Below are 23,033 nucleotides of genomic sequence, written 5' to 3' on the forward strand. Positions count from 1 at the left end.
GAGAAAAAGCAGAAATGGGTTAAACACACCACTCTAAGGTCCAGAACACTTGCAATAGGCTCAAAGAAGCACAAAGTCACAGGTGAGCAAAGGTCACTGGGCAGGGCCCACTCTTAGAGTAGCCGGAGCGAAAATGTGCCCAAGATCACACTGTTATTAGGGATTCAAAGTCTTGCAAAGAGTTAGAAAGAGTTTAGAGTGGCTTAGAAAGTTTAGCCAGGGTGTCCCAGGCACTCCCAGGTTCGAAAGCCGGGGGCTAAATCTACCCCGTACAGTCGGTGGCAAGGGAAGCCAGGCGGAACACGGTACCTTAAGTGGAAAGGATCCTCCAGCGGTGGCAGTTGTTCCAGGCAGTGGCAGCAAGGCTCGACGTCGGTCAGGGGAGAAGAAGTTCTCGCTGAAGAGCAGAAGAAGAAGGTCGTTGCACTGCCCGGGAAGAAACCAGCCGCGGAGTCCTCCGGTAAAAGGGTTGTACCGACTTTCGTGGTTGGGGTAAAAGTGGTGGGGTTCCGGTTGCCGGGGTGCTTGGCACTGGCAAGGCGGCCACGAGATACCTCGAGAAGCGAAAAGAAGGCGAAAACTGGTTGTCCCCACCAGTCAAGGGAAGGAGCCACTCTGTTAGGAGTTCTCCTCGGTCGTCGGGAAAAGTGGTGAGACGGTTCAGCAGGGCTCCACCGGGTGGTGTCGTCGAAGCAGGTCGGCTCAGCTCTTCCCTCGTCGGATTCTTGGTCCTGTGGCGACTTCTGAAGTCCCAGTCCCCAAAGCCCTGCTTTTATGCAGCAAACCCCCATTCACCCAGCCTAGCTGTCACTCAAACATGCTAAGTGGTGAGCCGGGCGGCTCACCACTTGGGCCAATCAGGACGGAGTGCGACTTGAGTTACCAAGGTAACTCAGTCCAGGGTGCCTAAATCCCCCTCCACCCCTCCTAAGTACCCCAGACAGAGTGGCACCACTTTGGAGGGCTTCTGTGGAGAAGCCCGCCAAAAGTGGAACAAAGGGCTCCACTTTGGGTCAGAGTTACAGAGGCGAACACCAACGCCATTTTAGAATCAAGTTTTGGCAAAAAGTCCCAACCGGAGTTATAAAAATAAATATATAAACCGGCGGTATGTTTAAGGCTACCGTAAATAAATAATTAAATGTGTTAGCCTAAAACAATGGGAAATCCCATAGGAAAATATTCGCGGTCGAATATAAAACGTAGTTTCCACTGCCACCAGCCAAAACTCGATCAGGGGGGACGGAGACGTGCCCCCTCGACTAACAGACCCTGGGGCAATCGAATTGCCCCAGCCAGTACGTCCACAATAGGATGGTTTGTACTGGTTCTGTTCAGGATTCAAGACTAGCAAAGTCTTTGGTGACTTTACATGCCCTGGGAGACAGTAGTCAGTCCCAGGGTATGGAGTCTATGTTGGGGAGTCCCTAGGACACCCCTGGGTCACGGCACAGAGGGTGCTGTGTAACCCACATCACAAAAATACATGAGGCCCTAAAAAGACCCCATAGCCCATTCAACACAAGGTTTGTCCAAGATAACACAGTTCAACATGTCCAAGAGTGAGGGTAAAAGAGTCTCACTCTTGGCAGGAGAAAAAATTAAACCCCAGAAATCCAGCAAAGCTGCTGGGGGACTCACTAGGGAGGGAAATTCAGCCTAAACAGAGAATTCTCCCTAACATCAGGGAGGGCGCTTGAAGCCGCATTCAGGAAGAGCGGTTGAAGCCCTATTCAGGAAGGGCACTTTAAGCCCTATTCAGGAAGGACGCCCAATTCAGGAAGGACGCCCAATTCAGGAAGTACGCTTGAAGCCCTGTTCAGGAAGGGCGCTTGAAGCCCTGTTCAGGAAGGGAACCCTATTCAGGTTGGGTACCCTATTCAGGGTGGGCGCCCTATTCAGGACGGGCGTTTGAAGTCCTGTTCAGGAACGGCGCCCTATTCAGGACGGGCTCTTGAAGCCCTATTCGGGAAGGGCATCCTATTCAGGCCGGGCGCTTGAAGCCCCGTTCAGGAAGGGCACTTGAAGCCCTGTTCAGGAAGGGCGCCCTATTCAGGAAGGGCGCCCTATTCAGGAAGGGCGTCCTATTCAGGACGGGCGCTTGAAGCCCTGTTCAGGAAGTGCGCTTGAAGCCCTGTTCAGGATGGGCGCTTTAAGCCCTGTTCAGAAAGGGTGTTTTAAGCCCCTTTCAGGAAGGGCGCTTGAAGCCCTGTTCAGGACGGGCGTTTGAAGCCTATACAGGAAGGCCGAAGCCCTATTCAGAAAGTGCGCTTTAAGCCATATTCAGGAAGGACGCCCTATTCAGGATGGGCGCTTGAAGCCCGTTCAGGAAGGGCGCTTCAAGCCCTGTTCAGGAAGGGCACTTGAGCCCCTGTTCAGGAAGGGCGCTTGAAACCCTATTTAGGAAGGGCGCTTAAAGCCCTGTTCAGGAAGGGCGCTTAAAGCCCTGTTCAGGAAGGGTGCTTAAAGCCCTGTTCAGGAAGGGCTCTTGAAGCCCTATTCGGGAAGGGCGCTTTAAGCCCTATTCAGGAAGGGCGCCCTATTCAGGAAGGGCGCCCTATTCAGGAAGGGCGCTTGAAGCCCTGTTCATGAAGGGCATCCTATTCAGGACGGGCTCTTGAAGCCCTATTCAGGAAGGACGCTTTAAGCCCTATTCAGGAAGGGCGCCCTATTCAGGACGGGCACTTGAAGCCCTTTTCAGGAAGGGCGCTTGTAGCCCCGTTCAGGAAGGGCGCCCTATTCAGGAAGGGTGCCCTATTCAGGAAGGGCGCTTGAAGCCCTATTCAGGAAGGTTGCTTAAGCCCTGTTCAGGAAGGGCGCTTTAAGCCCTATTCAGGAAGGGCGCTTGAAGCCCTATTCAGGAAGGGTGCCCTATTCAGGACGGGCGCTGGAAGCCCTATTCAGGAAGAGCGCCCTATTCAGGACGGGCTCTTGAAGCCCTATTCAGGAAGGTCTCTTTAAGCCCTATTCAGGAAGGGCGCCCTATTCAGGACGGGCGCTTGAAGCCCTGTTCAGGAAGGACGCTTGAAGCCCTGTTCAGGAAGGGCACCCTATTCAGGGAGAGCGCTTGAAGCCGCATTCAGGAAGAGCGGTTGAAGCCCTATTCAGGAAGGGCACTTTAAGCCCTATTCAGGAAGGACGCCCAATTCAGGACGGACGCTTGAAGCCCTGTTCAGGAAGGGCGCTTGAAGCTCTGTTCAGGAAGGGAGCCCTATTCAGGTTGGGCGACCTATTCAGGACGGGCGCCCTATTCAGGACAGGTGCTTGAAGCCCTATTCAGGAAGGGCTCCCTATTCAGGACGGGCGCTTGAAGCACTGTTCAGGAAGTGCGCTTGAAGCCCTGTTCAGGAAGGGCGCCCTATTCAGGACGGGCGCTTGAAGCCCTATTCAGGAAGGGCGCTTGAAGCCCTGTTCAGGAAGGGCGCTTGAAGCCCTGTTCAGGAAGGGCGCTTGAAGCCCTGTTCAGGACGGGCGCTTGAAGCCCTGTTCACGACGGGCAGTTTGAAGCCCTATACAGGAAGGCCGAAGTCCTATTCAGAAAGTGCGCTTTAAGCCATATTCAGGAAGGGCGCCCTATTCAGGACGGGCGCTTTAAGCCCGTTCAGGAAGGGCACTTGAGGCCCTGTTCAGGAAGGGCGCTTGAAACACTATTTGGGAAGGGCGCTTAAAGCCATATTCAGGAAAGGCACCCTATTCAGGACGGGGCTGGAAGCCCTATTCAGGAAGAGTGCCCTATTCAGGACGGGCTCTTGAAGCCCTATTCACGAAGGGCTCTTTAAGCCCTATTCAGGAAGGGCGCCCTATTCAGGACGGGTGCTTGAAGCCCTATTCAGGAAGGGCACCCTATTCAGGGAGGGCGCTTGAAGCCGCATTCAGGAAGAGCGGTTGAAGCCCTATTCAGGAAGGGCACTTTAAGCCCTATTCAGGAAGGACGCCCAATTCAGGAAGGACGCCCAATTCAGGAAGGACGCTTGAAGCCCTGTTCAGGAAGGGCGCTTGAAGCCCTGTTCAGGAAGGGAGCCCTATTCAGGTTGGGTACCCTATTCAGGGTGGGCGCCCTATTCAGGACGGGCGTTTGAAGTCCTGTTCAGGAACGGCGCCCTATTCAGGATGGGCTCTTGAAGCCCTATTCGGGAAGGGCACTTTAAGTCCTATTCAGGAAGGGCATCCTATTCAGGCCGGGCGCTTGAAGCCCCGTTCAGGAAGGGCACTTGAAGCCCTGTTCAGGAAGGGCGCCCTATTCAGGAAGGGCGCCCTATTCAGGAAGGGCGTCCTATTCAGGACGGGCGCTTGAAGCCCTGTTCAGGAAGTGCGCTTGAAGCCCTGTTCAGGATGGGCGCTTTAAGCCCTGTTCAGAAAGGGTGTTTTAAGCCCCTTTCAGGAAGGGCGCTTGAAGCCCTGTTCAGGACGGGCGTTTGAAGCCTATACAGGAAGGCCGAAGCCCTATTCAGAAAGTGCGCTTTAAGCCATATTCAGGAAGGACGCCCTATTCAGGATGGGCGCTTGAAGCCCGTTCAGGAAGGGCGCTTCAAGCCCTGTTCAGGAAGGGCACTTGAGCCCCTGTTCAGGAAGGGCGCTTGAAACCCTATTTAGGAAGGGCGCTTAAAGCCCTGTTCAGGAAGGGCGCTTAAAGCCCTGTTCAGGAAGGGTGCTTAAAGCCCTGTTCAGGAAGGGCTCTTGAAGCCCTATTCTGGAAGGGCGCTTTAAGCCCTATTCAGGAAGGGCGCCCTATTCAGGAAGGGCGCCCTATTCAGGAAGGGCGCTTGAAGCCCTGTTCATGAAGGGCATCCTATTCAGGACGGGCTCTTGAAGCCCTATTCAGGAAGGACGCTTTAAGCCCTATTCAGGAAGGGCGCCCTATTCAGGACGGGCACTTGAAGCCCTTTTCAGGAAGGGCGCTTGTAGCCCCGTTCAGGAAGGGCGCCCTATTCAGGAAGGGTGCCCTATTCAGGAAGGGCGCTTGAAGCCCTATTCAGGAAGGGTGCTTAAGCCCTGTTCAGGAAGGGCGCTTTAAGCCCTATTCAGGAAGGGCGCTTGAAGCCCTATTCAGGAAGGGTGCTCTATTCAGGAAGGGCGCCCTATTCAGGAAGGGCGCTTGAGGCCCTGTTCAAGAAGGACGCTTGAAGCCCTGTTCAGGAAGGGCACCCTATTCAGGAAGGGCGCTTGAAGCCCTATTCAGAAAGGGTGCTTTAAGCCCTATTTAGGAAGGGTTCCCATATTCAGGACGCGCGCTTGAAGTCCTATTCAGGACGGGCTCTTGAAGCCCTATTCAGGGAGGACGATTGAAGCCCTCTTCAGAAAGGGCGCCCTATTCAGGACAGGCTCTTGAATCCCTATTCAGGAAGGGTGCACTGTTCATGAATGGCACCCTATTCAGGATGGGCGCTTGAAGCCCTTTTCAGAAAGTGTGCCCTATTCAGGACAGGCGCTGGAAGCCCTATTCAGGAAGAGCGCCCTATTCAGGACGGGCTCTTGAAGCCCTATTCAGGAAGGTCTCTTTAAGCCCTATTCAGGAAGGGCGCCCTATTCGGGACGGGCGCTTGAAGCCCTGTTCAGGAAGGACGCTTGAAGCCCTGTTCAGGAAGGGCACCCTATTCAGGGAGAGCGCTTGAAGCCGCATTCAGGAAGAGCGGTTGAAGCCCTATTCAGGAAGGGCCCTTTAAGCCCTATTCAGGAAGGACGCCCAATTCAGGACGGACGCTTGAAGCCCTGTTCAGGAAGGGCGCTTGAAGCTCTGTTCAGGAAGGGAGCCCTATTCTGGTTGGGCGACCTATTCAGGACGGGCGCCCTATTCAGGACGGGCGTTTGAAGCTCTGTTCAGGAAGGGCGTCCTATTCAGGCCGGGCGCTTGAAGCCCCGTTCAGGAAGGGCACTTGAAGCCCTGTTTAGGAAGGGTGCCCTATTCAGGAAGGGCGCCCTATTCAGGACAGGTGCTTGAAGCCCTATTCAGGAAGGGCTCCCTATTCAGGACGGGCGCTTGAAGCACTGTTCAGGAAGTGCGCTTGAAGCCCTGTTCAGGAAGGGCGCCCTATTCAGGACGGGCGCTTGAAGCCCTATTCAGGAAGGGCGCTTTAAGCCCTATTCAGAAAGGGCGCTTGAAGCCCTGTTCAGGAAGGGTGCTTGAAGCCCTGTTCAGGACGGGCGCTTGAAGCCCTGTTCAGGACGGGCAGTTTGAAGCCCTATACAGGAAGGCCGAAGTCCTATTCAGAAAGTGCGCTTTAAGCCATATTCAGGAAGGGCGCCCTATTCAGGACGGGTGCTTTAAGCCCGTTCAGGAAGGGCACTTCAATCCCTGTTCAGGAAGGGCACTTGAGGCCCTGTTCAGGAAGGGCGCTTGAAACACTATTTGGGAAGGGCGCTTAAAGCCATATTCAGGAAAGGCACCCTATTCAGGACGGGGCTGGAAGCCCTATTCAGGAAGAGTGCCCCATTCAGGATGGGCTCTTGAAGCCCTATTCACGAAGGGCTCTTTAAGCCCTATTCAGGAAGGGCGCCCTATTCAGGACGGGTGCTTGAAGCCCTATTCAGGAAGGGCACCCTATTCAGGGAGGGCGCTTGAAGCCGCATTCAGGAAGAGCGGTTGAAGCCCTATTCAGGAAGGGCACTTTAAGCCCTATTCAGGAAGGACGCCCAATTCAGGAAGGACGCCCAATTCAGGAAGGACGCTTGAAGCCCTGTTCAGGAAGGGCGCTTGAAGCCCTGTTCAGGAAGGGAGCCCTATTCAGGTTGGGTACCCTATTCAGGATGGGCGCCCTATTCAGGACGGGCGTTTGAAGTCCTGTTCAGGAACGGCGCCCTATTCAGGACGGGCTCTTGAAGCCCTATTCGGGAAGGGCACTTTAAGTCCTATTCAGGAAGGGCGTCCTATTCAGGCCGGGCGCTTGAAGCCCCGTTCAGGAAGGGCACTTGAAGCCCTGTTCAGGAAGGGCGCACTATTCAGGAAGGGCGTCCTATTCAGGACAGGCACTTGAAGCCCTGTTCAGGAAGTGCGCTTGAAGCCCTGTTCAGGAAGGGCGCTTTAAGCCCTGTTCAGAAAGGGTGTTTTAAGCCCCTTTCAGGAAGGGCGCTTGAAGCCCTGTTCAGGACGGGCGTTTGAAGCCTATACAGGAAGGCCGAAGCCCTATTCAGAAAGTGCGCTTTAAGCCATATTCAGGAAGGACGCCCTATTCAGGACGGGCGCTTGAAGCCCGTTCAGGAAGGGCGCTTCAAGCCCTGTTCAGGAAGGGCACTTGAGGCCCTGTTCAGGAAGGGCGCTTGAAACCCTATTTAGGAAGGGCGCTTAAAGCCCTGTTCAGGAAGGGCGCTTAAAGCCCTGTTCAGGAAGGGTGCTTAAAGCCCTGTTCAGGAAGGGCGCTTGAAGCCCTATTCGGGAAGGGCGCTTTAAGCCCTATTCAGGAAGGGCGCCCTATTCAGGAAGGGCGCTTGAAGCCCTGTTCATGAAGGGCATCCTATTCTGGACGGGCTCTTGAAGCCCTATTCAGGAAGGACGCTTTAAGCCCTATTCAGGAAGAGCGCCCTATTCAGGACGGGCACTTGAAGCCCTTTTCAGGAAGGGCCCTTGTAGCCCCGTTCAGGAAGGGCGCCCTATTCAGGAAGGGTGCCCTATTCAGGAAGGGCGCTTGAAGCCATATTCAGGAAGGGCGCTTTCAGCCCTGTTCAGGAAGGGTGCTTTAAGCCCTATTCAGGAAGGGCGCTTGAAGCCTTATTCAGGAAGGGCACCATATTGAGGAAGGGCGCTTGAAGCCCTATTCAGGAAGGGCACCCTATTGAGGAAGGGCGCTTGAGACCCTGTTCAGGAATAGCGCTTGAAGCCCTGTTCAGGAAGGGCACCCTATTCAGGGCGGGCGCTTGAAGCCCTATTCAGGAAGGGCGCTTTAAACCGTATTTAGGAAGGCTGCCCTATTCAATGCGGGTGCTTGAATCCCTATTCAGGAAGGGTGCCCTATTCAGGAAGGGCGCTTGAAGCCCTGTTCAGGACGGGCGTTTGAAGCCCTATACAGGAAGGCTGAAGCCCTATTCAGAAAGTGCGCTTTAAGCCATATTCAGGAAGGACGCCCTATTCAGGACGGGCTCTTGAAGCCCGTTCAGGAAGGGCGCTTCAAGCCCTGTTCAGGAAGGGCACTTGAGGCCCTGTTCAGGAAGGGCGCTTGAAACCCTATTTAGGAAGGGCGCTTAAAGCCCTGTTCAGGAAGGGCGCTTAAAGCCCTGTTCAGGAAGGGTGCTTAAAGCTCTGTTCAGGAAGGGCGCTTGAAGCCCTATTCGGGAAGGGCGCTTTAAGCCCTAATCAGGAAGGGCGCCCTATTCAGGAAGGGCGCTTGAAGCCCTGTTCATGAAGGGCATCCTATTCAGGACGGGCTCTTGAAGCCCTATTCAGGAAGGACGCTTTAAGCCCTATTCAGGAAGGGCGCCCTATTCAGGACGGGCACTTGAAGCCCTTTTCAGGAAGGGTGCTTGTAGCTCCGTTCAGGAAGGGCGCCCTATTCAGGAAGGGTGCCCTATTCAGGAAGGGCGCTTGAAGCCCTATTCAGGAAGGGCACTTTAAGCCCTGTTCAGGAAGGGCGCTTTAAGCCCTATTCAGGAAGGGCGCTTGAAGCCCTATTCAGAAAGGGCACCATATTGAGGAAGGGCGCTTGAAGCCCTATTCAGGAAGGGCACCCTATTGAGGAAGGGCGCTTGAGGCCCTGTTCAGGAATAGCGCTTGAAGCCCTGTTCAGGAAGGGCACCCTATTCAGGGCGGGCGCTTGAAGCCCTATTCAGGAAGGGCGCTTTAAGCCCTATTTAGGAAGGGTGCCCTATTCAGGGCGGGTGCTTGAATCCCTATTCAGGAAGGGTGCCCTATTCAGGAAGGGCGCTTCAAGCCCTATTCAGGAAGGGCGCTTTAAGCCCTGTTCAGGAAGGGTGCTTTAAGCCCTGTTCAGGAAGGGCACCCTATTCAGGGAGAGCGCTTGAAGCCGCATTCAGGAAGAGCGGTTGAAGCCCTATTCATTAAGGGCACTTTAAGCCCTATTCAGGAAGGACGCCCAATTCAGGACGGACGCTTGAAGCCCTGTTCAGGAAGGGCGCTTGAAGCTCTGTTCAGGAAGGGAGCCCTTTTCAGGTTGGGCGACCTATTCAGGACGGGCGCCCTATTCAGGACGGGCGTTTGAAGCTCTGTTCAGGAAGGGCGTCCTATTCAGGCCGGGCGCTTGAAGCCCCGTTCAGGAAGGGCACTTGAAGCCCTGTTTAGGAAGGGTGCCCTATTCAGGAAGGGCGCCCTATTCAGGACAGGTGGTTGAAGCCCTATTCAGTGAGGGCTCCCTATTCAGGACGGGCGCTTGAAGCACTGTTCAGGAAGTGCGCTTGAAGCCCTGTTCAGGAAGGGCGCCCTATTCAGGACGGGCGCTTGAAGCCCTATTCAGGAAGGGCGCTTTAAGCCCTATTCAGAAAGGGCGCTTGAAGCCCTGTTCAGGAAGGGCGCTTGAAGCCCTGTTCAGGACGGGCGCTTGAAGCCCTGTTCAGGACGGGCAGTTTGAAGCCCTATACAGGAAGGCCGAAGTCCTATTCAGAAAGTGCGCTTTAAGCCATATTCAGGAAGGGCGCCCTATTCAGGACGGGCGCTTTAAGCCCGTTCAGGAAGGGCACTTCAAGCCCTGTTCAGGAAGGGCACTTGAGGCCCTGTTCAGGAAGGGCGCTTGAAACACTATTTGGGAAGGGTGCTTAAAGCCATATTCAGGAAAGGCACCCTATTCAGGACGGGGCTGGAAGCCCTATTCAGGAAGAGTGCCCTATTCAGGATGGGCTCTTGAAGCCCTATTCACGAAGGGCTCTTTAAGCCCTATTCAGGAAGGGCGCCCTATTCAGGACGGGTGCTTGAAGCCCTATTCAGGAAGGGCACCCTATTCAGGGAGGGCGCTTGAAGCCGCATTCAGGAAGAGCGGTTGAAGCCCTATTCAGGAAGGGCACTTTAAGCCCTATTCAGGAAGGACGCCCAATTCAGGAAGGACGCCCAATTCAGGAAGGACGCTTGAAGCCCTGTTCAGGAAGGGCGCTTGAAGCCCTGTTCAGGAAGGGAGCCCTATTCAGGTTGGGTACCCTATTCAGGATGGGCGCCCTATTCAGGACGGGCGTTTGAAGTCCTGTTCAGGAACGGCGCCCTATTCAGGACGGGCCCTTGAAGCCCTATTCGGGAAGGGCACTTTAAGTCCTATTCAGGAAGGGCGTCCTATTCAGGCCGGGCGCTTGAAGCCCCGTTCAGGAAGGGCACTTGAAGCCCTGTTCAGGAAGGGCGCCCTATTCAGGAAGGGCGTCCTATTCAGGACAGGCGCTTGAAGCCCTGTTCAGGAAGTGCGCTTGAAGCCCTGTTCAGGAAGGGCGCTTTAAGCCCTGTTCAGAAAGGGTGTTTTAAGCCCCTTTCAGGAAGGGCGCTTGAAGCCCTGTTCAGGACGGGCGTTTGAAGCCTATACAGGAAGGCCGAAGCCCTATTCAGAAAGTGCGCTTTAAGCCATATTCAGGAAGGACGCCCTATTCAGGACGGGCGCTTGAAGCCCGTTCAGGAAGGGCGTTTCAAGCCCTGTTCAGGAAGGGCACTTGAGGCCCTGTTCAGGAAGGGCGCTTGAAACCCTATTTTTATTTTCAAATTTCTTTATTGGGATTTATGTATTAAAACAGTTAAATCATTGAGTCAAGCAATCACAACGTTAATAATCAGGAGTAATCAAAATAGGCCACTTGTGCATTAATGATTAAACGGAAAAAACAAAACAATAACAACATTAACAAGTCTCCATATGGTCAATGATGTAAGCAACATGGGGGGGTCGAGCAGCAAGTGAGCACAGGTTAGGTGCTGTGCCAGTATTATTTACCAGATATCTTGTGTCAACAGGGGCTAGTTGCTCAAGGGGGTTTATCATCGTTAGAGGGGTTAAGTAAGGCCCAGGTAAGAGTTTTCCAGGCAGCAAGTCCCAAGCTCGTGTCTTCAGGGGATGTGGTGAGGCCGTTCTCCCAAGCTGAGGTTTCTGCCTCTATCCAGCGCTCCAGTTCGTTGTGCCATACCTGGTATTGTGGGCCTCCAGGTCACTTCCAGGCCATAGCAATGGTCCTTTAGACCAGAATGCATACCAGGTCCATGAGCTTGACTGAGTGTTTGAACTTGGCCAGTCTGGGATACGTTCCAAGAAGGCACTCTTTCGGGGTCCATTCATATCTGGTCATGCCTGCCTCGCTACATAGGAGTTCCACTCCCACCCAAAGTCGACGGACCTTGACACATCCCCAGAACATGTGTAAAAGATTTGCTCCGTCTCTGCCACACCATGGGCAGTTATGTTGGGGTAGATGATATATTTTGGCTATTCTAAGCGGTGTCAAGTATGTTCTGTATAGCATGTTGAGTTGTATCAATTTGAATCTGGAATTTCTGGATACCGCATTAGGGAACGCTAGTGCTCTGCCCCATTCGGCTTCGGACAGTTCGTGACCCAGGTCTCTCTCCCATTTGGTTTTGAGATCTTGACTACGGGGGTTGGGCCTGTCGATTAGGTGACTATATATACGGGAGACAGGCCTCCATCCATCCCCCAGGCCATATAGGTGTGTTATGAAGGGGTCAGTTTCAGGCTCCTCAGGCCACGTGTCCCATTTAGTCTTAGCCAATTTACGTATCTTTATGTACCAGAGGAATTGACCAGCCGGGACGCCATCGTCAGATTGCAAGGAGGAGAAATCCCGGAAGGTGCCCTCATTGTATAGATCCCCCCAAGTGTATACTCCCATCCTTTCCCAGTGTCGAATGGAGGCAAGGTCCACCGAGTTCTGGCATAGGTCGGCTAAGAGCGGTATGTCCGGGTTATATCGGTGTTTCAAGTGAAGAAGACTTTTAACCCTTTGCCATACCTGACGGCCCAGGGTAGCTAAGAAAGGAATCCCATCTACAAGACGTTGAGGGGCCCAAATGAGTTCGTTTAATCGAAATGGAGCAATCGGGTGTTGTAAAAGCAGTGTTTCGGAGGTTACATCATCATCTAGCCATTTGGCCACGAAGCTTAGTTGGGCAGCCAGGTAATAACGTTCCAGATCAGGGAGCCGAATGCCTCCTTGCTCATAAGGGAGGGTCAGCGTGGATAATGCAAATTTGTGCCTACTAGTGCCCCACAGGAAGTCTTTAAGTATCTTTCCTAAAAGACGGAAGAAGGGAGTTCTAATGTAGTAAAAAATATTTTGGAAACCGTAGAGGAATCTGGGGAGAACAATCATCTTAATGATGGCAGCCCTGCCCATCATGGATAGGGGGAGGCGAGCCCAGAACCCAATTGACTTGCGCAAGGGAGGCAGCGCCGCTACCGTGTTGTTAGCGTGCATGAGTTCAGGCGTGTGATAAATATTGATGCCCAGATAGCGGAAAGTGGTGGGACACCAACCTATACCCAGGGAGGGGAGTTCAGCAACATGTGTATTCCGGAGGGCGCCCAACGGAAACAGGCAAGACTTGTGTTTGCTGAAGTGTATTCCTGATACCTTGGCAAAGTTGCCGAGGACCTCCAACATGGTTGGGACATTCAGCTGCGGGTCCCTCACATAAAGGAGAACATCATCCGCATATAGGGAAATTATGTGGTCCACCCCGTCAATCCTTATACCAGCATCAAAGAATTGTTTCCTAAAGTAAATGGCAATGGGTTCAAGCCCGATTATATATAGCATGGGGGAGAGCGGACAGCCCTGCCTTGTGCCCCTTTGTATATCCCATGCCGTGGAGATGAGCCGACCAGTTTTCACCCGTGCTCGCGGTTTGGTGTAGAGAACTGTGATCCATCGAATGAATCGCTCACCGAAATCAAACTCCCTAAGTACCGCAATCAGCCACTCCCAAAAAATTGAATCGAACGCTTTGATGGCGTCCAAAGAAAGCAAAGCGTGGGATTTCCCTGTGTGAGTGGGATGTGATAATACGTGTTGTAATCTGCGCAGATTGGCAGTGGTGTTTCGGCCCGGCACAAAGCCACTCTGGTCGGGGTGTACCACCTCTCCGATCACCCTGGACAGCCGCTTAGCCAGAATGGTTGTGAGGATTTTAACATCATAATTGAGCATGGCGAGAGGGCGATAGGAATCACAGTCATCTGCAGGCTTACCAGGCTTGAGGAGCGGAACCACCAAAGTCTCGCGCATGCTCCCAGGCAGGATGCCCGACTCATAAGCTTCTAAGAACACCTCGTGTAGCAGCGGGGACAGTTCTGGCTCGTAGGTTTTGTAAAATTCGGCGGGTAGCCCGTCACTACCCGGAGCTTTGCAGGTAGCCAGAGACTTGATGGCGTCTTTTATGTCATCTATGTTGATATCAGCATCCAGAGCCTCCTTATGTGGCAGCGGGAGTAGGGGCAGACCAATTTCATCCAGGGTGTTTGCGATTTCCTCGGGGGGCACCATATCAGTGTGGGAGTATAGTCGGGTGTAGAACTGCCCGAAGGTGTCGTTAATTCCCTGTTGGGAACGTTGTGGCTTGCCATCGGCATCTCTTAGGGCTGTGGTCGAGTACTTAGGGTGTTCTTTCTTACACAGCCAGGCGAGTAGCCTACCCGGCTTGTCGGCATGGGCATGCGCTTTGTTGGTTCTGGTGATGTAATCAAATTTGGCCAGCCTGTCCCAAGCTTCCTTACAGGCGGCCCTAGCACTGGCCAGCTTGTCCTCCTGTGGATGGGAGTCCAGGGTGTTGGATTCTAGCTGTTCAATTTCAGTTTCTAATAATTCAAGTTCGGTTCTGAGGTGTTTCCTCATGCCTCCAGCCTTTGCTATGATCTCTCCCCTTACAACCACTTTGAGGGCATCCCAGACCGTGCTTAGGTGGTCAACACTGTCTTTATTCTCACTGATGTAGTTCTCTAGAGATTCTCTGAGGCTTTCTGTGAACTCCGGGTCTTTAAGTGCCTCGGTGGGCATCCTCCATGTAGGTATGGGAGATCTGGGTCCAGTGATATTCCATTCAATTACCAGGGGAGAGTGGTCGGAGATGGTGCGACCCAGGTAGTTAGAGGAGTCAATCTGGGGGAATCTCTCTCTGCCGGTGAAGAGATAGTCGATTCTGGTGTGAAGGTTATGTGGCGAGGAGTAGAAGGAATAGCCCCGATCCCCGGGGTGTTGTTCCCGCCAGATGTCAACCAGGTCTAGTTGGTGTAGCGTGGCGTTCATGGCGGTGGTAGCAGTTGAGGGGCCCGCCAAGGGGGGGGCCGACCTGTCAAGCACAGGGTCGCTGACGCAATTAAAGTCGCCTCCCCAGATAAGGAATGCATCTCTATAGGGCGCAATCTTTGTGCATAGCATAGTGAGGTGCGCGGGGATGTTGTTGTTGGGGAGGTATGAATTTACAATGCATATCTCTGTTTGTTCAATGTGGCCCAAGAGTATAACATACCTTCCATCAGGGTCCAGTTCGGCTTTGGTGAGCTGGAAGGGGATGTGGGGACTGATCCAGGTGAACACCCCTCTGGCGAATTTGGAGTATGTGGACCCGAACCCCTGTCCGCCCCAGTATGATTCAAGTGCCGCCATGGATTCCTTGGTTAAGTGGGTTTCTTGTAATAGGGCCACCTCTATCTTTTTTCTGTGTAGGTAGGATTTTATTCTGTTCCGGCGTAAGTAGGTACCCAAACCCCTCACATTCCAGGTGGCGATTTTAAGGTGTGTGGACATGATGGTGGCAAAGGGGCTGGGGCATTGAGCCCGTGGCGGTCTCAACCCTCCTCAAACCAGCTCCATGTGCTGTGCAGCTGCCCCCTGGGTCTGTGCTCTGCAATCTTCCTGCTGACCTTGATTGTTGCGTTGGTGTGCCAATCGGAGACTTATGAACAAATTTAACTCCCACTCGAACAGGTGGATTGAACAAGAAAGTTAACTGTGTGTTGCCCCCAGCAGCTGTTCTGGGAGGACAACGCTCGGGGGCTACCGCTACCCATCGGCCTGTCCAGGTCATGTGGTGCGTTTGTGGTGTAGGCCTTGGGCCAGCCATGCTTGGGGTGGGTTGTGGCGATGCCCGTGGGTTGGTCCGTAGAGCTCCCGTCCTTGAAGGAGCCAGTCATTTGTCGCTGTAAAAAGTACTATTTGGAGTTAGCCGTTGGGTGTCGGGATGCAATCCTCTCCCTCTGCCAAATTGTTGTGCTCCATCCACATGGTGGCTGCGGCCGGGGTCTCCATGTAGACGGCTTTGCCTTTGTATAGTATCTTGAGGCGCGAGGGGTACAGGAGCATGTATTTGAGGCCGAGCTTCCGCAGTCGGGCTTTGACGGGAATGAATGAGTTCCTGGCTCGTTGCACTTGCGACGTATAGTCGGGATAGATTACGATCTTGGAGCCATCTCGTCTGATCACACCTCCTTCCCTCGAGAATTTGAGGATCGTTTCCCTGTCACGGAAGTTTAAGATCTTGGCGATCATTGGGCGAGGGTGCGATCCCGGAGGGGGTCGCTTTTGTAGGGCGCGGTGGGCTCTCTCGACAGAGAAGCCCTGTGTGAGCTTACCAGCCCCGACTTCCTGCATAAGTAAGGACTCGATAAATTCTGTGGGGTCTGTGCCTTCCATCCCCTCCGGAACGCCAAGGACTCTGATGTTATTTCGGCGTGCCCTTCCCTCTGCTTCCTCCGATCTCGCTTCAAGATGAGCCACTTGTCTCTCAAGTGTGATGACTTTTTGCTTTAAGTCCTTGGCAGTATCTGTGGTGTCCTGTAAGTTTATTTCCACCTTGCCCATTCTTTCCGCTAAGTTGCGGGCGTCTTGACGGATGAGCTGCATGTCCACCTTGAGTTCATCTATCCTGGTCTCCATGCACGTTTGGAGCGCTGCGATAGCCTGTAGCACCTGGGCGTTGCTGGGGTCGGCAGCGGTTGTCGGGGGTTCAGTCTGTGTGGGGATCTCAAATTGGCTGGGCAGTTTGGGTTTAGCCCCTGAGAACGAGTCCATGATTGTTGCACCCCTGTTCTTGCTGCGAGAAGTAGACATTTTTGACCCTCCTGGTGTTGTGGCGGCAGGAATGGGCCCCCAAACAGCGCCCAGGCAGTGTAAGGCAAAGTGAGCCACACAGAACGGCGTGTTTCAGTGAAGTTCAGCGGTATTCTTTGGCGGCACAAGGGGTGTAGGTAATTGTGTGGCTCGGTTCAGAATATTCCCCCAGTAGTTAGGGTCCGCAGGCTTACCAGTGGATCCTTGTATGAGCTGTTCGCGCCTCGGCCGCCCGGTTAACTGTTCAGGGCGAGAGGAGGAGGGCCCGCGTAGTACGCCGCGGCGACAGGGGCCTGCCCGGGTCGCCGCCGCCTCGACCCACGCAGCACCCCGCGGCCAGCAGATCGCCGACGGGTATCCCTGGTGGTGGCAGCGGTCCGGTCGCACCTCGTGTCTCCTCCGCGACGGTCCCGGAGCCCCGGATATGGCTCCCTCCGCTCCCCTGGACAATGCAGAGGGTATCTCGTGTGTTCGGGGTCCCCGGCAGCGGGTCGTCTCCCGAGGAGTAGGGAGATGCAAGTGTGTCCGGTCTTACGGGCGGTGTCCTCACTGGGGACCTTCCGCTCAGTTCACAGGGACAGGCGCCCAATGGATTGTCTCCCTGATGCCTCGCTCCTTGCTCGATCCGTCCCTCCGTCAGGCCCTGCCGCCGTCCGCCATCTTGTTTCACCCGGGGGCACCGATACAAAAGCTGCGTTTTCGGGAACGCCGGTTCCGATTCTTCTCGATCCCGCGCCGGGTGGGGTCGGAATCACTTCCCCCTCCTGGGTGTGAGTTTGGCTCTTGATCGGGTCGAGAATATAGGTCGAATAAAGGATCTAGGCCAGGATCGAGACGGGAGCTCCACACAGTCACGTCTTTACGCCATCAGCGCTGGCCACGCCCCCCCGAAACCCTATTTAGGAAGGGCGCTTAAAGCCCTGTTCAGGAAGGGCGCTTAAAGCCCTGTTCAGGAAGGGTGCTTAAAGCCCTGTTCAGGAAGGGCGCTTGAAGCCCTATTCGGGAAGGGCGCTTTAAGCCCTATTCAGGAAGGGCGCCCTATTCAGGAAGGGCGCTTGAAGCCCTGTTCATGAAGGGCATCCTATTCAGGACGGGCTCTTGAATCCCTATTCAGGAAGGACGCTTTAAGCCCTATTCAGGAAGGGCGCCCTATTCAGGACGGGCACTTGAAGCCCTTTTCAGGAAGGGCGCTTGTAGACCCGTTCAGGAAGGGCGCCCTATTCAGGAAGGGTGCCCTATTCAGGAAGGGCGCTTGAAGCCCTATTCAGGAAGGGCGCTTTCAGCCCTGTTCAGGAAGGGTGCTTTAAGCCCTATTCAGGAAGGGCGCTTGAAGCCTTATTCAGGAAGGGCACCATATTGAGGAAGGGCGCTTAAAGCCCTATTCAGGAAGGGCACCCTATTGAGGAAGGGCGCTTGAGGCCCTGTTCAGGAATAGCGCTTGAAGCCCTGTTCAGGAAGGGCACCCTATTCAGGGCGGGCGCTTGAAGCCCTATTCAGGAAGGGCGCTTTAAACCGTATTTAGGAAGGCTGCCCTATTCAGGGCGGGTGCTTGAATCCCTATTCAGGAAGGGTGCCCTATTCAGGAAGGGCGCTTGAAGCCCTGTTCAGGATGGGCGTTTGAAGCCCTATACAGGAAGGCTGAAGCCCTATTCAGAAAGTGCGCTTTAAGCCATATTCAGGAAGGACGCCCTATTCAGGATGGGCGCTTGAAGCCCGTTCAGGAAGGGCGCTTCAAGCCCTGTTCAGGAAGGGCACTTGAGGCCCTGTTCAGGAAGGGCGCTTGAAACCCTATTTAGGAAGGGCGCTTAAAGCCCTGTTCAGGAAGGGCTCTTAAAGCCCTGTTCAGGAAGGGTGCTTAAAGCCCTGTTCAGGAAGGGCGCTTGAAGCCCTATTCGGGAAGGGCGCTTTAAGCCCTAATCAGGAAGGGCGCCCTATTCAGGAAGGGCGCTTGAAGCCCTGTTCATGAAGGGCATCCTATTCAGGATGGGCTCTTGAAGCCCTATTCAGGAAGGATGCTTTAAGCCCTATTCAGGAAGGGCGCCCTATTCAGGACGGGCACTTGAAGACCTTTTCAGGAAGGGCGCTTGTAGCTCCGTTTAGGAAGGGCGCCCTATTCAGGAAGGGTGCCCTATTCAGGAAGGGCGCTTGAAGCCCTATTCAGGAAGGGCGCTTTAAGCCCTGTTCAGGAAGGGCGCTTTAAGCCCTATTCAGGAAGGGCGCTTGAAGCCCTATTCAGAAAGGGCACCATATTGAGGAAGGGCGCTTGAAGCCCTATTCCGGAAGGGCACCCTATTGAGGAAGGGCGCTTGAGGCCCTGTTCAGGAAGAGCGCTTGAAGCCCTGTTCAGGAAGGGCACCCTATTCAGGGCGGGCGCTTGAAGCCCTATTCAGGAAGGGCGCTTTAAGCCCTATTTAGGAAGGGTGCCCTATTCAGGGCGGGTGCTTGAATCCCTATTCAGGAAGGGTGCCCTATTCAGGAAGGGCGCTTGAAGCCCTATTCAGGAAGGGCGCTTTAAGCCCTGTTCAGGAAGGGCGCTTTAAGCCCTGTTCAGCAAGGGCGCTTTAAGCCCCATTCAGGAAGGACGCTTGAAGCCCTGTTGAGAAAGGGCACCCTATTCAGAACGGGCTCTTGAAGCCCTATTCAGGAAGGGCGCCCTATTCAGGACGGGCACTGGAAGCCCTATTCAGGAAGAGCGCCCTATTCAGGATGGGCTCTTGAAGCCCTATTTAGGAAGGGCGCTTTAAGCCCTATTCAGGACGGGCTCTTGAAGCCCTATTCAGGAAGGGCGCCCTATTCATAACGGGCGCTTGAAGCCCTGATCAGGAAGGGCACCCTATTGAGGAAGGGCGCTTGAAGCCCTATTCAGGAAGAGCGGTTGAAGCCCTATTCAGGAAGGGCACTTTAAGCCCTATTCAGGAAGGATGCCATATTCAGGAAGGGCGCTTGAAGCCCTGTTCAGGAAGGGTGCTTGAAGCCCTGTTCAGGAAGGGAGCCCTATTCAGGACGGGCAACCTATTCAGGACGGATGCCCTATTCAGGACGGGCGCTTGAAGCCCTGTTCAGGAAGGGCGTCCTATTCGGGATGGGCGCTTGATGCCACGTTCAGGAACGGCACGTGAAGACCTGTTCAGGATGGGCGCCCAATTCAGGAAGGGTGCCCTATTCAGGACGGGCGCTTGAAGCCCTCTTCGGGAAGGGTGTTTTAAGCGCTGTTCAGGAAGGGCGCTTGAAGCCCTGTTCAGGACAGGCGCTTGAAGCCCTGTTCAGGACTGGCGTTTGAAGCCCTATACAGGAAGGCCGAAGCCCTATTCAGAAAGTGCGCTTTAAGTCATATTCAGGAAGGGCGCCCTATTCAGAACGGGCGCTTGAAGCCCTGTTCAGGATGGGCGCTTGGAGCCCTGTTCAGGAAGGGCGCTTGAAGCCCTGTTCAGGAAGGGCGCTTGAAGTCCTATTTAGGAAGGGCGCTTAAAGCCCTGTTCAGGAAGGGTGCTTGAAGCCCTGTTCAGGAAGGGCCCCCATTCAGGACGGGCTCTTGAAGCCCTATTCAGGAAGGGCGCCCTATTCAGGACGGGCGCTTGAAGCCCTGTTCAGGAACGGCGCTTGAAGCCCTGTTCAGGAAGGGCGCCCTATTCAGGACGGGCGCTTGATGCCTGTTCAGGAAGGGCGCTTGAAGCCCTGTTCAGGAAGGGCACTTGAGGCCCTGTTCAGGAAGGGCAATTTAATCCCTATTCCGGAAGGACGCCTTATTCAGGAAGGGCGCTTGAAGCCCTGTTCAGGAAGGGTGCTTGAAGCCCTGTTCAGGAAGGGAGCCCTAATCAGGACGGGTACCCTATTCAGGACGGGTACCCTATTCAGGACGGACGCCCTATTCAGGACGGGCGCCTGAAGGCCTGTTCAAGATGGGCGCCCTATTCAGGACGGGCTCTTGAAGCCCTATTCGGGGAGGGCGTTTTAATCCCTATTCAGGAAGGGCGTCCTATTCAGGATGGGCGCTTGAAGCCCCGTTCAGGAACGGCACTTGAAGACCTGTTCAGGATGGGCGCCCTATTCAGGAAGGGCACCCTATTCAGGAAGGGCGCCCTATTCAGGACGGGCGCTTGAAGCCCTCTTCAGGACAGGCGCTTGAAGCCCTATACAGGAAGGCCGAAGCCCTATTCAGAAAGTGCGCCTTAAGCCATATTCAGGAAGGGCGCCCAATTCAGGACGGGCGCTTGAAGCCCTGTTCAGGAAGGGCGCTTGAAGCCCTGTTCAGGAAGGGCACCCATTCAGGACGGGCTCTTGAAGCCCTATTCAGGAAGGGCGCCCTATTCAGGACGGGCGCTTGAAGCCCTGTTCAGGACGGGCGCTTGAAGCCCTGTTCAGGAAGGGCGCCCTATTCAGGATGGGCGCTTGAAGCCCTGTTCAGGAAGGGCGCTTGAAGCCCTGTTCAGGAAGGGCGCCCTATTCAGGACGGGCGCTTGAAGCCTGTTCAGGAAGGGCGCTTGAAGCCCTGTTCAGGAAGGGCACTTGAGGCTCTGTTCAGGAAGGGCACTTGAGGCCCTGTTCAGGAAGGGCACTTGAGGCCCTGTTCAGGAAGGACGCTTGAAACCCTATTTAGGAAGGGCGCTTAAAGCCCTGTTCAGGACGGGCGTTTGAAGCCCGTTCAGGAAGGGTGCTTGAAGCCCTGTTCAGGAAGGGCGCTTGAAACCCTATTTAGGAAGGGCGCTCAAAGCCCTGTTCAGGAAGGGCGCTTGAAACCCTATTCTGGAAGGGCGCTTTAAGCCCTATTCAGGAAGGGCGCCCTATTCAGGAAGGGCGCTTGAAGCCCTGTTCAGGAAGGGCACCCTATACAGGATGGGCTCTTGAAGCCCTATTCAGGAAGTGCGCTTTAAGCCCTATTCAGGAAGGGCACCCTATTCAGGAAGGGCACCCTATTCAGAACGGGCGCTTGAAGCCCTTTTCAGGAAGGGCACTTGTAGCCCAGTTCAGGAAGGCTGCCCTTTTCAGGAAGGGCGCCCTATTCAGGAAGGGCGCTTGAAGCCCTATTCAGGAAGGGCGCTATAAGCCCTGTTCAGGAAGGGCGCTTTAAGCCCTATTTAGGAAGGGTGCCCTATTCAGGGCGGGCGCTTGAATCCCTATTCATGAAGGGCGCCCTATTCAGGAAGGGCGCTTGAAGCCCTATTCAGGAAGGGCGCTTTAAGCCCTGTTCAGGAAGGGCGTTTTAAGCCCTATTCGGGAAGGGCGCCCTATTCAGGAAGGGTGCCCTATTCAGGAAGGGCGCTTGAAGCCCTGTTCAGAAAGGGCACCCTATTCAGGACGGGCTCTTGAAGCCCTATTCAGGAAGGGCGCCCTATTCAGGACGGGCGCCCTATTCAGGACGGGCACTGGAAGCCCTATTCAGGAAGAGCGCCCTATTCAGGACGGGCTCTTGAAGCCCTATTCAGGAAGGGCGCTTTAAGCCCTATTCAGGAAGGGTGCCCCATTCAGGAAGGGCGCCCTATTCAGTACGGGCGCTTGAAGCCCTGATCAGGAAGGGCACCCTATTGAGGAAGGGCGCTTGAAGCCCTATTCAGGAAGGGCACTTTAAGCCCTATTCAGGAAGGACGCCCTATTCAGGACGGACGCTTGAAGCCCTGTTCAGCAAGGGCGCTTGAAGCCCTGTTCAGGACGGGCGCCCTATTCAGGACAGGCGCCCTATTCAGGACGGGCACTGTTAGGGAGAATTCTCTGTTTAGGCTGAATTTCCCTACCTAGTGAGTCCCCCAGCAGCTTTGCTGGATTTCTGGGGTTCTTTTTTTCTCCTGCCAAGAGTGAGACTCTTTTTCCCTCACTCTTGGACATGTTGAACTGTGTTATCTTGGACAAACCTTGTGTTGAATGGGCTATGGGGTCTTTTACTCCATAGGGCCTCATGTATTTTTGTGATGTGGGTTACACAGCACCCTCTGTGCCGTGACCCAGGGGTGTCCTAGGGACTCCCCAACATAGACTCCATACCCTGGGACTGACTACTGTCTCCCAGGGCATGTAAAGTCACAAAAGACTTTGCTAGTCTTGAATCCTGAACAGAACCAGTACAAACCATCATATTGTGGACGTACTGGCTGGGGCAATTCGATTGCCCCAGGGTCTGTTAGTCGAGGGGGCACGTCTCCGTCCCCCCTGATCGAGTTTTGGCTGGTGGCAGTGGAAACTACGTTTTATATTCGACCGCGAATATTTTCCTATGGGATTTCCCATTGTTTTAGGCTAACACATTTAATTATTTATTTACGGTAGCCTTAAACATACCGCCGGTTTATATATTTATTTTTATAACTCCGGTTGGGACTTTTTGCCAAAACTTGATTCTAAAATGGCGTTGGTGTTCGCCTCTGTAACTCTGACCCAAAGTGGAGCCCTTTGTTCCACTTTTGGCGGGCTTCTCCACAGAAGCCCTCCAAAGTGGTGCCACTCTGTCTGGGGTACTTAGGAGGGGTGGAGGGGGATTTAGGCACCCTGGACTGAGTTACCTTGGTAACTCAAGTCGCACTCCGTCCTGATTGGCCCAAGTGGTGAGCCGCCCGGCTCACCACTTAGCATGTTTGAGTGACAGCTAGGCTGGGTGAATGGGGGTTTGCTGCATAAAAGCAGGGCTTTGGGGACTGGGACTTCAGAAGTCGCCACAGGACCAAGAATCCGACGAGGGAAGAGCTGAGCCGACCTGCTTCGACGACACCACCCGGTGGAGCCCTGCTGAACCGTCTCACCACTTTTCCCGACGACCGAGGAGAACTCCTAACAGAGTGGCTCCTTCCCTTGACTGGTGGGGACAACCAGTTTTCGCCTTCTTTTCGCTTCTCGAGGTATCTCGTGGCCGCCTTGCCAGTGCCAAGCACCCCGGCAACCGGAACCCCACCACTTTTACCCCAACCACGAAAGTCGGTACAACCCTTTAACCGGAGGACTCCGCGGCTGGTTTCTTCCCGGGCAGTGCAACGACCCTCTTCTTCTACTCTTCAGCGAGAACTTCTTCTTCCCTGACCGACGTCGAGCCTTGCTGCCACTGCCTGGAACAACTGCCACCGCTGGAGGACCCTTTTCGC

Source organism: Ambystoma mexicanum, chromosome 2p, assembly GCF_040938575.1.
Source record: "Ambystoma mexicanum isolate Mex_15411 chromosome 2p, UKY_AmexF1_1, whole genome shotgun sequence".
Lineage (NCBI taxonomy): Eukaryota > Metazoa > Chordata > Amphibia > Caudata > Ambystomatidae > Ambystoma > Ambystoma mexicanum.